At 33.8% G+C, this 13,040-nt stretch overlaps 1 pseudogene across 1 annotated transcript; it reads left to right on the top strand.

Moving 5' to 3' along the window:
• The first annotated feature begins 2,820 nt into the window (after positions 1 to 2,820).
• On the top strand, positions 2,821 to 4,205 carry LOC116537244 (annotated as a pseudogene). The gene has a single exon (XR_004263040.1). The product of XR_004263040.1 is annotated as a 60S ribosomal protein L23a pseudogene (transcript).
• The last annotated feature ends 8,835 nt before the right edge of the window (positions 4,206 to 13,040 follow it).

Genomic DNA, 13,040 nt, shown 5'->3' on the forward strand with positions numbered 1-13,040 from the left:
TATATATATATATATATATATATATACACATACATATATATATGTATATATGGAGTCTCACTTTGTCTCCCAGGCTGGAGTGCAGAGGCACAATCTTGGCTCATGGCAACCTTATGGTGTCTTTTTAAGTTTTCATTTTAGAAAACTTCAAATTTATACAAAAGCAAATAAAATACTATAACAAACCACATCCCTATCATAGCTTGACCAATTATCAATATACAGCCAAACCCATTTCATTGTACTCCTCTCCAAATTTTAGGAATTAAATAATTCCTTAATATAATATACAGTGTTCAAGTTTTCCCAGATCATGCAGAGTAGTATGATAGGACAGAGTATTACTTAGAAGAGGTGAATTCAAAGGACCAATTGCCTTCCATGTGCATTGATACTTCCATTGATACTTTTATTGAGTATCAATCTTCTATAAACTTAACGGAAGTGTCCTTAGAAAGAGATGCCTCTAATTTTTTATACTATGTAGATCTCTTTAATGCCTAGACTGTAATCTAATTTTTCTTTTCCAGTTATATGCTACTGACAGGCTTAAAGGAGAACACAGTTGAAATTTTATGTCAGAATGACTTTTGCAACTGCCCCCATCCCTTTATCTCCCCTACCTGCTGTAGAAGGCTTTCTACAGTAGGACCTTCACATATCACCAGACAAATTGCACTGTTCATAGCTTTTACTTTGACAGAAACAGGTCTCCTAAAAAGTGACTTATTGTTGGAATTGGCATAATATATAATTTATATTTTTTCTTCAAAGATATTGGAATGTCTTCATATCTTTAATAAGTATCTGTTAAAACTATTTACATGATAGAGTCATGCTTTCTTGGTGATTCAATGGAAAAATTAGATTATAAATAGATCATGAAATAAACATATAAGTGTGATAATTTGAGATAGTGTTAAGTGACATAAAGAATGTAAAATAGATTTGGTGACTCAGTGGACAGTATTTAAGTGATCAAATAAAGCCTCTTTGAAGAGGTGACATTTAAGTGAGATGTGAAAGATGAAAAATCAAGGGGAGAAGAGTTTTCTAGAGGGAAGAGACAATAGTTGCAAGAGCCCTAGGTAAGATTAAGATTGGTATATTTGAGGAACAAAAGCGAACTCTTTGTGACTCAAGTAAATGATCAAGGAAGAAAGTGTGCAAGCTGAATTTGCCCAGGTAGGTAGGGATAGGTTTACACAGGACCTTACAGGCCATGGTAACAAGTTTGGATGCTATTTCTAAATATAGTGAATGGAGGGATTTGGAAAAAGTGATAACTAAACTATGTCATATTTTCCTTCCATTCTCTATTTCAACATATCTACCACTCCTTGGGCCAAGCGGAGTTGGAATTTATGGGAGGCATGGAACCAGGGAGGTGATAAGGAAACTTGTCTCCCATGGGTCAGGCAAGAATATGGAGAACAGTCTGAAAGTCCTATGCAAAGAAAAGAATCAACAGCAGGACCTGGGAAGAGCTTGTCCAACACAGGTTTGTGAACACCCAGAAATAAAGTTGATGCTGGCCCAAGTTAATGGGTTTTTATGGTTCCATAGATATCAGCCAGGAACTGCAAAAGGGAGGCTGAAGCATCCTTTCTTCTGAGATTAGACTAACAGAATGCGCAGAAAATGGGGAGCTGGAAGACTTCATCCTGAGGCTTTGGGACAGAGAAGCAGAATGCCTGTTGCTTACCTTCAGCCTTAAGAATGTCTTACTTTCTGTCTTGTGGAACTGCCTACAATAATAACAGTTGCTGTAACAAACCAACACAGAAAACTGATAATGCAAATAAGGGAGCCAGGCAGGCAGAGAGGAAACAAAAAAAATAAAATAAAACAGCTCATCCAAACAGTATTACTAGAGAAAACAAATAGCAGCCTGAGCAATAACAGAAAAGCACACGTAAGTACACTCACACACAGAAAAACAAAAAAACTAAACTGAAAAACATGATTTTCAAGTTTAAAAATTTAGTAGGTCAATTTAAAAAGACAGTTGTCATTCTTGAGATCCTAATGTGTCGCCTGGAAGACTAATTGGAATAAATATCTCAACAATGATCTCAAATTAAAGGAGTAATAATATATATACACACTTAACCAGTACAAAATTAAAAGTGTAATAGCACCTGTTGCTGGTGGCAATGGAGGAAGGATACCCAACCTCACTACTGGTAGAAATGTGATTTACGTTTTTGGAAAGCAATCTGGCAGCATTACTTAAAATAAAAATTCTCATTTGATTCAGAAGTCTTAGTCTAGAAATCTATCAAATGTAAATAGAAATAAAGATGTAGTGAGAAGAATGTTTTTTGCAATGTTGACCATATTAGTCAAAACCTGAAAACAAAGCAAATGCCTACAATTACGGGAAAGATTGAAAATACTATGCTACATCCATACCAAAGAATATTTTGGGGTCATTGAAAAGAATGCACTGGAACTTTACATTGACTTGGAAGAATTTTTGTGAGGTGTTACTCAGAAAAATAAACTTAGAAAACCCCCTATGTATAGTAAACTCCAAATTTGGTAAAATATTTACAAACATCTTTGTATCTTTTGTTTTTCTGAATATGATAAAATAAGCAAGGAGAAAAATAAGAAAAAATACACACTATGTTGCTAATATGGTTTATTTGGAAGTGGAGTTTGGGGACCCGTTTAGAGGAAGAAGAAAGAGTTTTTTAAAAGGCAAGCAAATAAGAAAAACATGTCTGTACTTAAAAAAAAATCATTTTATATGATTAGATCATAATCCTCCATTTATGTAAGCTTTATGTTTTTTTCTTTTAAAATATTTATATCTTTATATAAATGTGAGTGAAACTGAAAGTCTTTGGAGTGTTTTTAAGCTGGTGAATAATGTGATTTGATTCTCACTTTTGAAAGACCACATTAACTACTGTGTGGGAACAGATTATAGAGAGATGAGGTGAAAGCAAATAAAGAAGTTAGAAGGTAATTGTAGGAATTTGAGAAAGAGATGAAAAGTGGCTGCAGTTAAGGAGAGAAATGGATAGACTAAAGTTATACTTCGGTAGTGGAATTGATAGAATGTTCTTATGTGTTCCTTGTGAGGCATATTCCTTTGTTAGATTTTTAGGTTAATTAGAAAAATTTTCAGGTTAATTAGAAAAATAAGAGTTTGGGTTAATTTGGTTTTATTTATGGAGAGGGATAAGACAGAGAAGACATAGATTTTTCTGGCAAAGATCAAGAATTCTCTTTTTGGGGTCATCAATGTAGATTGTTTTTAAATAGTGAGTTTGGATAAGGTAAGCATAGAGGAGTGTAGCTTGAGAAGACAGGAGATGATAGAAGGGGTGAGGAGAGCTGGGAAGGTAGGCTTGGCTCTGGACAGTACAGTGGGGGCCTCCTATGATTAGACATATGCAGATGACAAGCAAAAAGCAAGGGCAACTTGGAAAAGCAACTAGTGAAGAGGAAGAAAATATTGAGAAAGATGTTTTATGGAAACCAAGAAATAAAACATTTCTGGAAGGAAGAAAAATAATGGTGAGAATTTCCAGGAAGAAGTGACCATCAAATTTGGCACTGATGAGACCATTGGTAACTTCTATAAAAGTAATTTAATAGGGTGAGGAGGAGGGGATCCCAGCTGGATTAAGATGAAAACAGGAGATAAAAAAGTGGAAATAGACCCTTTTCACAAGATGGCGCCGAAAGCGAAGAAGGAAGCTCCTGCCCCTCCTAAAGCCGAAGCCAAAGCGAAGGCTTTAAAGGCCAAGAAGGCAGTGTTGAAAGGTGTCCACAGCCACAAAAAAAAGAAGATCCGCACGTCACCCACCTTCCGGCGGCCCAAGACACTGCGACTCCGGAGGCAGCCCAAATATCCTCGGAAGAGCGCCCCCAGGAGAAACAAACTGGACCACTATGCTATCATCAAGTTTCCGCTGACCACTGAGTCTGCCATGAAGAAGATAGAAGACAATAACACACTTGTGTTCATTGTGGATGTTAAAGCCAACAAGCACCAGATCAAACAGGCTGTGAAGAAGCTCTATGACATTGATGTGGCCAAGGTCAACACCCTGATTCGGCCTGATGGAGAGAAGAAGGCATATGTTCGACTGGCTCCTGATTACGATGCTTTGGATGTTGCCAACAAAATTGGGATCATCTAAACTGAGTCCAGCTGGCTAATTCTAAATATATGTATATCTTTTCACCATAAAAAAAAAAAAAAGTGGAAATAGCAGGCATATTTAACTTTTTAATAAAATTTTCTTTTTTTGTTTATTTATTTTTTATTTTAAGTTCTGGGGTACATGTGCAGATCGTTCAGACTTGTTACTTAGGTATACACGTGCCATGGTGGTTTGCTGCCTCCATCCCCCCCGTCACCTACATTAGGTATTTCTCCCAATGTTACCCCTCCCCAGTCCCCCTACCCCTTGCTATCCCAACTATATTCCCCCACCCCGCAACAGAACCCAGTGTGTGATGTTTCCCTCCCTGTGTCCATGTGTTCTCATTGTTCAACACCCGCTTATGAGTGAGAACATGTGGTGTTTGGTTTTCTGTTCTTGTGTCAGTTTGCTGAGAGTGATGGCTTCCAGATTCATCCATGTCCCTGCAAAGGACATGAACTCATCCTTTTTATGGCTGCACAGTATTCCATGGTGTATATGTGCCACATTTTCTTTATCAAGTCTGTCTTTGATGGGCATTTGGGTTAATTCCAAGTCTTTGCCATTGTAAACAGTGCTGCAATGAACATACATGTGCATGTGTCTTTATAATAGATCAATTTAGAATTCCTTGGGTATATACCCAGTAATGGGATTGCTGGGTCAAGTGGTATTTCAAAGGATTCCCCTACCTCAGCCTCCCAAGCAGCTGGGATTATTGGCGCCCACCACCACGCCTGGCTAATTTTTTTTGTATTTTTAGTAGTGACGAGGTTTCACCTTGTAGGTCAGGCTGGTCTTGAACTTCTGACCTCAGGTGATCTGCCCGCCTCAGCCTCCCACAGTGCTGGGATTATGGGCATGAGCCACCATGCCCTGGCTATTTTCTTTGTCAAAATTATTTTGAGCCATTGTAATGCTTTACTTTTACACAAAAACTTTAGAGTAATTTTGTCTATGTCAGCATAAAAATATTGCTTGGATTTTTATAGAAATTGCAGTAAAACTGACCACCAATTTGGAGAGAATTGATGTCTTTACCTTGTTGAATCTTCCAACTCATAGACACAGTGTCTCTTGATTTATTCAGATGTTTAATTTCTTACATCACGGTTGTATAGTTTTCAGCATACAAGTCCTATAAATATGTTGTTGTTAGATTTATACTTAAGTATCTCTTTTTAAAAATTTTGAGCAAATGTAACTGATATTGCATTTTTAATTTTGGTGTTCATTGTTCATTCGGTGTTCACCTGTGACTGTTTTAATATTTGTTTTTCAATTGAGGAAGTTTCTCTATTTTTATTTTCCTAAAAGTTTTTTCTTAAATCATGAAATGATCCTAATTTTGTCAAATGCTTTTTTGCATCAAATAATATAATTATATACTTTTTTTCTTTAACCTATTAATGTGCTGGATTATATTGATTGATTTTTGAATATTGAACCACCATTATACCTGACATACACTACACTGGATATTTCTTTTTTCAGAGTTAAAATTACAATTTCAATTTCCTTATGTCTATTCAAATAATCTATTTCATTTGAAGTAATTTTTGTTTTTCAATATTGGTCTATTTTGTCTAAGTTGTCAAATGTAAGTGTTTAGAGTTGTTTGGAGTATTCCCTTGTTATCTTTTTAATGTGAACAGGTATATAGTAATATCTTCTGTTTAATTATTGATGTTGGTAATTTGTGTCTTTTTTCTTTTCATCTTTGTCATTCTTCTTAGTGGTTTGCTGATTTTATTAGTCTTTTTCCAAAAACCATTGTTTAATTTTCTTGATTTATCTCTATTTTTTTTTAATTTCATTGATTTTTGATTTTCATTATTTCTATCCATTTTCTTGTTTTAGGTTTGTTTTGCCCTTCTTTTTCTAGGTTCTTGCAGCAGGAGCTTAGATTACTGATTTCAGATTTTTTTTCTCTTTTCTAATTCATGCTTTTGGTGTATAAGATTCCATTTTCAATACTGTTTGACTGTGTCCCCCAAATTTGATATGTTTTGATGTTATTTTTATTTAGTTCAATGTATTTTTAAGATTTTCCTTAAGAATGCCTCCTTGAGCCATGGATTATTTATAAATATGTTGTTTCATTTCTAAGTGTTTTGAAATATACAACAAGAATATTTGTCATTTTAGAATTGATCTCTTGTGTGATTTCACTGTGGTTGGGAAATGTACTATGTATGGTTTCAATTCTTTTAAATTTTTTGAGGTTTGTTTTATGGCTGTGGATATGATCTATCTTGATATATGTTCTATAAGCACTTAAATAGAATGTGTTTGCTGTTGTTGGGTGGAGTTTTCGATAAAGGTTGATTAGATCTTGTTGGTTAATGGTGTTGTTGAATTCTTCCACATTCGTGTTATTTTTCTGTATAGTTCCAACAATTATTGAGAAAGGAATGTTGAAGTCTACAATCATAATTCTAAATCTTTCTATTTGTCCTTTGTGTTCTATCAAATTTTATTTTACATATTTTTCTTCTCTGTTGTTTGGTTCATACATTTTTAGGATTGGCGTGTCTTCACAGTAGATTGATCCTTTTATTATTATACAATATCCTCTCTGTCTCTGGTAATTTTCCTTGCTCTAAAGTCTATTTGATACTAACACAGGTATTTCTGTTTTCCTTTGATTAATGTTACATGATAGATCTTTTTCCATTCTTTTACTTTTAACTAACTTATATTATTGTATTTCAAGTGAGTTTTTTTAGACAACATATGATTGGTGGTATTTTTTTAATCTACTCTGTCAATATCTTTCAGGTATTTAGATTATTTACATTTAGAGTACTTATTGATATTAGGGTTCAAGTGTGCTATTTTAATGCCTTAATTAAAATAGTCTTCAGATGCTCTAGGGATCTATTGATCACTATTCACAGATTGATATGACTTATCTATATTAAGTTATGTGTACAACTTGGAAATAGTAACTGGACAGAGGAAGAGTATAATAATATTAAAAGTGTTTAGAATAAATTGTCTGTCATATTATTTATGAATCTGTCATATTATTTATTATTTATGAACTTTATCCCAATATATTTATGTTTTAATATTTTAAAATAATATTTTACTTTGGACTACACAGATATGGAAGAAATGTTTCTTAAGAGGCTAATTAAATAATTTATTGTACTCATGTTTGTTGAACATTTTCTGTGTGCAAATTATTATTCCAGTCAAGGGGAGTACGATGATGAACAAGATTATTAACAAATGTAAAAATGCAAGAATTATAAAAAATTTATTTTGTTTTATATGCTTTATACCATATTGCACTTTATATTAGCTTGCTAGGGATGCCATAACAAGTACCACAGACTGAGGGGCTTCAAAAATAGAAATTTATTTTCTCACAATTCTAGAGGATAGAAGTCTGAAGTTAAGGTGTTAGCAGGCTTGCTGAGGCTTCTCTTCTGGGCTTTTAGTCTTTTCCCTGTATTTTCACATGATCTTTCCTCTGCACATATCTGTGTCCTAATTTCCTCCTCTTTTAAGGACAACAGTCATCTTGGATTATGGCCTACACTAGTAAGCACATTTTAACTTACTTCTATTTACCTATCTTCAAATAGTTACATTCTGAGGTACTAGGGGTTAGAATTTTAATATAAGAATTTGAGAAAACACAATTCACCCCATAAAATATATTTTTATTTTATTTACATATTTTATATTAATATAATAAAAACATTTTAATATTTTATATACTAAATACCCATATGTAACACTGAATATGCTTGTATGCATGTATGTATTTATATGTAAGATGTTTCTAATATATATGAAGAAAAAATAATATACATGAAATGACTATACTAAATATTAGAGACTTATACCTATACTATTTTTACTTCCAAACAATCAAATATTTATCAGAAAATTTGTTTTTTAGTTTTTCTAGCAGTCAGTGTCTGAACAGATGATATTCTCTGAACAGATAGTATTAACTAGATCTCCAATGCAGGCAAAGTCTTAATATTTTGGAAACTTAATTTTACTTAAAAAACACTCCCAACATTTTAAAGTATTTTGTTCAAATTATGTTTACTCATTGTGCACAAAAATTAATATCTCAATATTTCCGTGGATATATTATACCCATGAAATATTTGGTCTACTGGAAAAAATAACCTAAAAAATTTCACTATGTAAGAACATAGGGGAAAGCACTTTTTCAATCTCTTATCAACTCACTTATTGAGTCTCAGATAGTGCTTAAAATTTTTGGAAAAAAGATTGGCTAAATGATATGGTAAACCATAGTAAATCAATTTCTTAGTGAGTAGATGTTGTAAAACGTCCTCCTCTATACACATTGATATATGTTTGCATAGTTTACTCAGTGGAGCTTGCCATGGGATAAGCCCCAATGATAATGTAATAAATAAGTGTGAAATTTTATGTAGCAAGTATCTGGGCTGTATTTTTCTATTCTCCTTAACTGTGTCATTCTATTACATTGAACTATTTAAAAATTGCTCCTTTGTAGGTGAAAAATTGAATGATAAATATATCATAATTCAATCTATAGATACACAGATATTCTTCATTTATTTTTTTCACCTTTGGTTTTGTGTACAAGATGATATAAAAGTGATTCTTGTGTGGAATAATTTGTCTAAGAGGGAGCAACGGTTTGACTTCAAATTCTCATCTAACATAAATGTCCTGGAATAAGAGACCCATAGCCTTTGGGAGTTGGAAGAAACTTTGCAAATCATTCATTCCAGTTTTCTAATTTTAAATAAGGGAAACGGTGGGACAATATTTTCACTTAACGACATTTCAAATCTATAGATTAGCATTTGAGGTAGAAATTTCTCTTTTAGTTATTATCAGCATATTAAAAGTTGGGGTTAGAATTGTGATTAAAGTTCTGCTTTCCTGATCTCCAGAAGGAAAATTAAACCATATAGCCACTTCAATTTGCAATTCTCACTTATCTTACAGCCCAAATCTAAGATCGCCACAGTGACCTATTTATCTTGACTAGAAAATGTGAAATTACGGTTAAAGAATAAAAATTAATTGTAAAGGTAGATTAACTGTTTATTGCCTTCCTTTTAGCCTACATTTTCTAAGATCCAGTTGTTCTGCCTACTTGCAAAAGGTTTTATTGAGTTAGAAAGTAGTTATCCAGCATGTGTACATGTGTGTGTATATACATGAATTCAATATTTATGTATACACACACAAAATACATGTATATACAATACAAAATACATAGAAAATTTATGAATACATGCACAGGAAAATTAAACTTTGTCAACATCCAGATTTTTTCTTCAAAGCATTCTCTAAAAACAATGTAACACAAATAAATTCTATTTTCCCAAAGCTTTGTTATTACGTGGAATGTCGATTGAAAAATAGAGTACTTATCATTGAACACAAATTGGGTCTTGGGTGAGAGTTGAAATGAAGAATAAAAATCCTGCTTTAGTTTTAGCAACATGCCTTAATTTTTATTCACCAAGTACATTCTGAAGCCGTTCAGATGTAATAATGATAAAGTGCTAGTGATATAAAGGATTATTTAGATATTTCAGAAACTGTGAGTTGCTAGTGAGTTGTACTTAAAATAGTTATCCATTCCTTGAAAGGATGAAACCAGGGTCTGTCTTCACATTCTTTCTCATACATAGTTTATGAAGTAGAAGGAGCTGAGTAAGCTGACATGAAAGACATAGAACATATTACTTAGAAGCTGAGATGAAACATTTGGTTAGTTTTGTTAATCAAATTAAAAGGATTACCAGTAACTTAATTTAATGGAAAATATTTCAAGATTTCTCTTACAGGTAATTAAGTTCAACATTAATGTGAATGTATGAAGTGACTGATTTTTAAAGCTGTTTATCAGGAAATTACACTCTGCCAAATATTATACTGCAGCTGCAATCTAGATGATGGCAAGATATCAAAACCAAAAAACTGTCTAAAAATTTTATTAAAAATATGAATCAGTTTCAATAAGTTTATCAAGGCATACATTTTGTTGGGAGTGCCAGAAAGACCATAATGTGTATGTGAACATTTGTCTTTGCATTAATTTCATTAGCTTTAGAATCAAAGTGTAAAAATTATTTGTTTACCTGTGTTCCATAGAACCAGTCAACAGTTCGTTCGACTTTCATGCCAATTGCTATTTAAGCATATGGCATTGCTAATGGGAAGGAACTAAATACTCTCTAGTTGTTGCTGTTCTTGTTTCCAACTGCAATGTTAAATCATACCACTAACAATGTATAGCAGTGAAGAACTGTAGTGCTCCAATAATTAAAAATTCAGACTTACACTTTGGCTTACCACTTTCTATAGGTAAAATAGCATAGTGCAAACCTATCTATTATTGTTTCTATATCAACATACATCATTAGAAATAGATATCTTGTGTCCTCTTAATTTTCATAGTATAATTATCTTTTAAAAAATAAAGGACATGATCAACACCCACTTATGAGTGAGAACATGCAGTGTTTGCTTTTCTGTTCTTGTGTCAGTTTGCTGAGAATGATGGTTTCCAGATTCATCCATGTCCCTGCAAAGGACATGAACTCATCCTTTTTTATGGCTGCATAGTATTCCATGGTGTATATGTGCCACATTTTCCTTATCCAATCTATCATTGATGGGCATTTGGGTTGGTTCCAAGTCTTTGCTATTGTAAACAGTACTTCAGTGAACATAAGTGTGCATGTGTCTTCATAACAGATTGATTTATAATCCTTTGGATATATACCCAGTAATGGGATTGCTGGGTCAAATGGTTTTTCTATTTCTAGATCATTGAGGAATCGTCACACTGTCTTTCACAGTGCTTGAACTAATTTACACTCCCAACAGTGTAAAAGCATTCTTATTTCTCCACATCCTCTCCAGCATCAGTTGTCTCCAGGTTTTTTCATGATCACCATTCTAACTGGTGTGAGATGGTATCTCAATGTGGTTTTTGATTTGCATTTCTCTAATGACCAGTGATGATGAACATTTATTCATGTTTGTTGACTGCATAGATGTCTTCTTTTGAAGTGTCTGTTCATATCTTTGGCCCATTTTTTGATTTTTTTTTCTTGTATATTTGTTTTAGTTCTTTGTGGATTCTGGATGTTAGCCCTTTGTCAGATGGGTAGATTGCAAAAATTTTTTCCCATTCTGTTGGTTGCCAGTTCACTCTAATGATTGTTTCTTTTGCTGTGAAGAAGCTCTTAAGTTTAATTAGATCCCATTTGTCTATTTTGGCTTTTGTTGCCATTGCTTTTGGTATTTTAGTCATGAAGTCCTTGCCTATCCCTATGTCCTGAATGGTATTGCCTAGGTTTTCTTCTAGGGTTTTTATGGTGTTAGGTCTTATGTTTAAATCTTCAATCCATCTGGAGTTATTTTTGTACAAAATTTAAGGAAGGGGTCCAGTTTCAGCTTTCTGCACATGTCTAGCCAGTTTTCCCAACACCATATATTAAACAGGGAATCCTTTCCCCATTGCTGGTTTTTGTCTGGTTTGTCAAAGATCAGATAGTTGTTGATTTGCGGCCTTACTTCCAAGGCCTCTGTTCTGTTCCATTGGTATATATCTCTGTTTTGATACCAGTACCATGCTATTTTGATTACTGTAGCCTTGTAGCATAGTTTGAAGTCAGGTAGCATGATGCCTTCTAAAATCATTTAGGTAGTAATAACTAATATGATAATATACAAGGTTGAGACTAAAAGGAGACATGATACCTGAGACAAAATATTTGAGATACCACCATGTGACCTATTTTGTGGATTTTTCCTTTTATAGAAAACAAAACAAGTGTTAAGAATAACATTTTGAAATGTTATATTTTGTGTTTTTTCATTTCTGGTAATTTCCTTTTTTTCGGAGACAGGGTCTTGCTCTTTTGCCCAGGCTGGAATGCAGTGATGCCATCTTGGCTCACTGCAACCTCTGCCTCCCAGGTTCAAGTTATTCTCATGCCTCAGCCTCACAAGTAGCTGGGATTACAGGCATATGCCACCAAGCTCAGCTAATTTTTGCAGTTATAATAGAGAACAGGTTTTGCCATGTTGGCCAGGCTGGTCTCGAACTCCTAGTGTCAAGTTATCCACCCACCTTGGACTCCCAAAGTGCAGGGATTACAGGCGTGAGCCACCATGCCTGCCCATCTCTGGTAATTTCATTTGATCCTATTATTTCCTTCTAGTATATTAGATAAGGGACCAGGTGAGATGTTTCCCTAATTATTGCCCTAAAATGATTTCTGGAGATCAAAGATCCTGACACGGGTTATCTTATTCCTTAATTGACATATATATATATATATATATATATATATATATATATATATATATAATATAGTACACCTGATATGACATTGACACAATGTTAATTATAGAATTAGAAATAATACTCTAAAGGCTGGACACAGTGGCTAAATGCCTGTAATCCCAGTGCTTTGGGAGGCTGGGCCAGGCAGATCACCTGAGGTCAGGAATTTGAGACCTGCCTGGCAAACATGACAAAACCCCGTATCTACTAAAAATACACAAATTAGCTGGGCATGGTGGTGGGTATCTGTAATCCCAGATACTCAGAAGGCAGAGGCAGGAGAATCCCTTGAACCCAGGAAGGGGAGGTTGCAGTGAGCTGAGATCATGCCACTGTACTCCATCTGGGTGACAAAGTTAGACTCTGACAAAAAAAGAAAAAAGAAAAGAAAAGAAAGAAGGAAGGAAAGAGAGAGAGAGAGAAAGAAAAGAAAGAAAGAAAGAAAGAAAGAAAGAAAGAAAGAAAGAAAGAGAGAGAAAGAAAGAAGAAAAAGAAAGAAAGAAAGAAAGAAAGAAAGAAAGAAAGAAAGAAAGAAA

This window comes from Sapajus apella, unplaced genomic scaffold (assembly GCF_009761245.1).
Source record: "Sapajus apella isolate SASKATOON/1434 unplaced genomic scaffold, GSC_monkey_1.0 scaffold108, whole genome shotgun sequence".
Taxonomy (NCBI): Eukaryota; Metazoa; Chordata; class Mammalia; order Primates; family Cebidae; genus Sapajus; species Sapajus apella.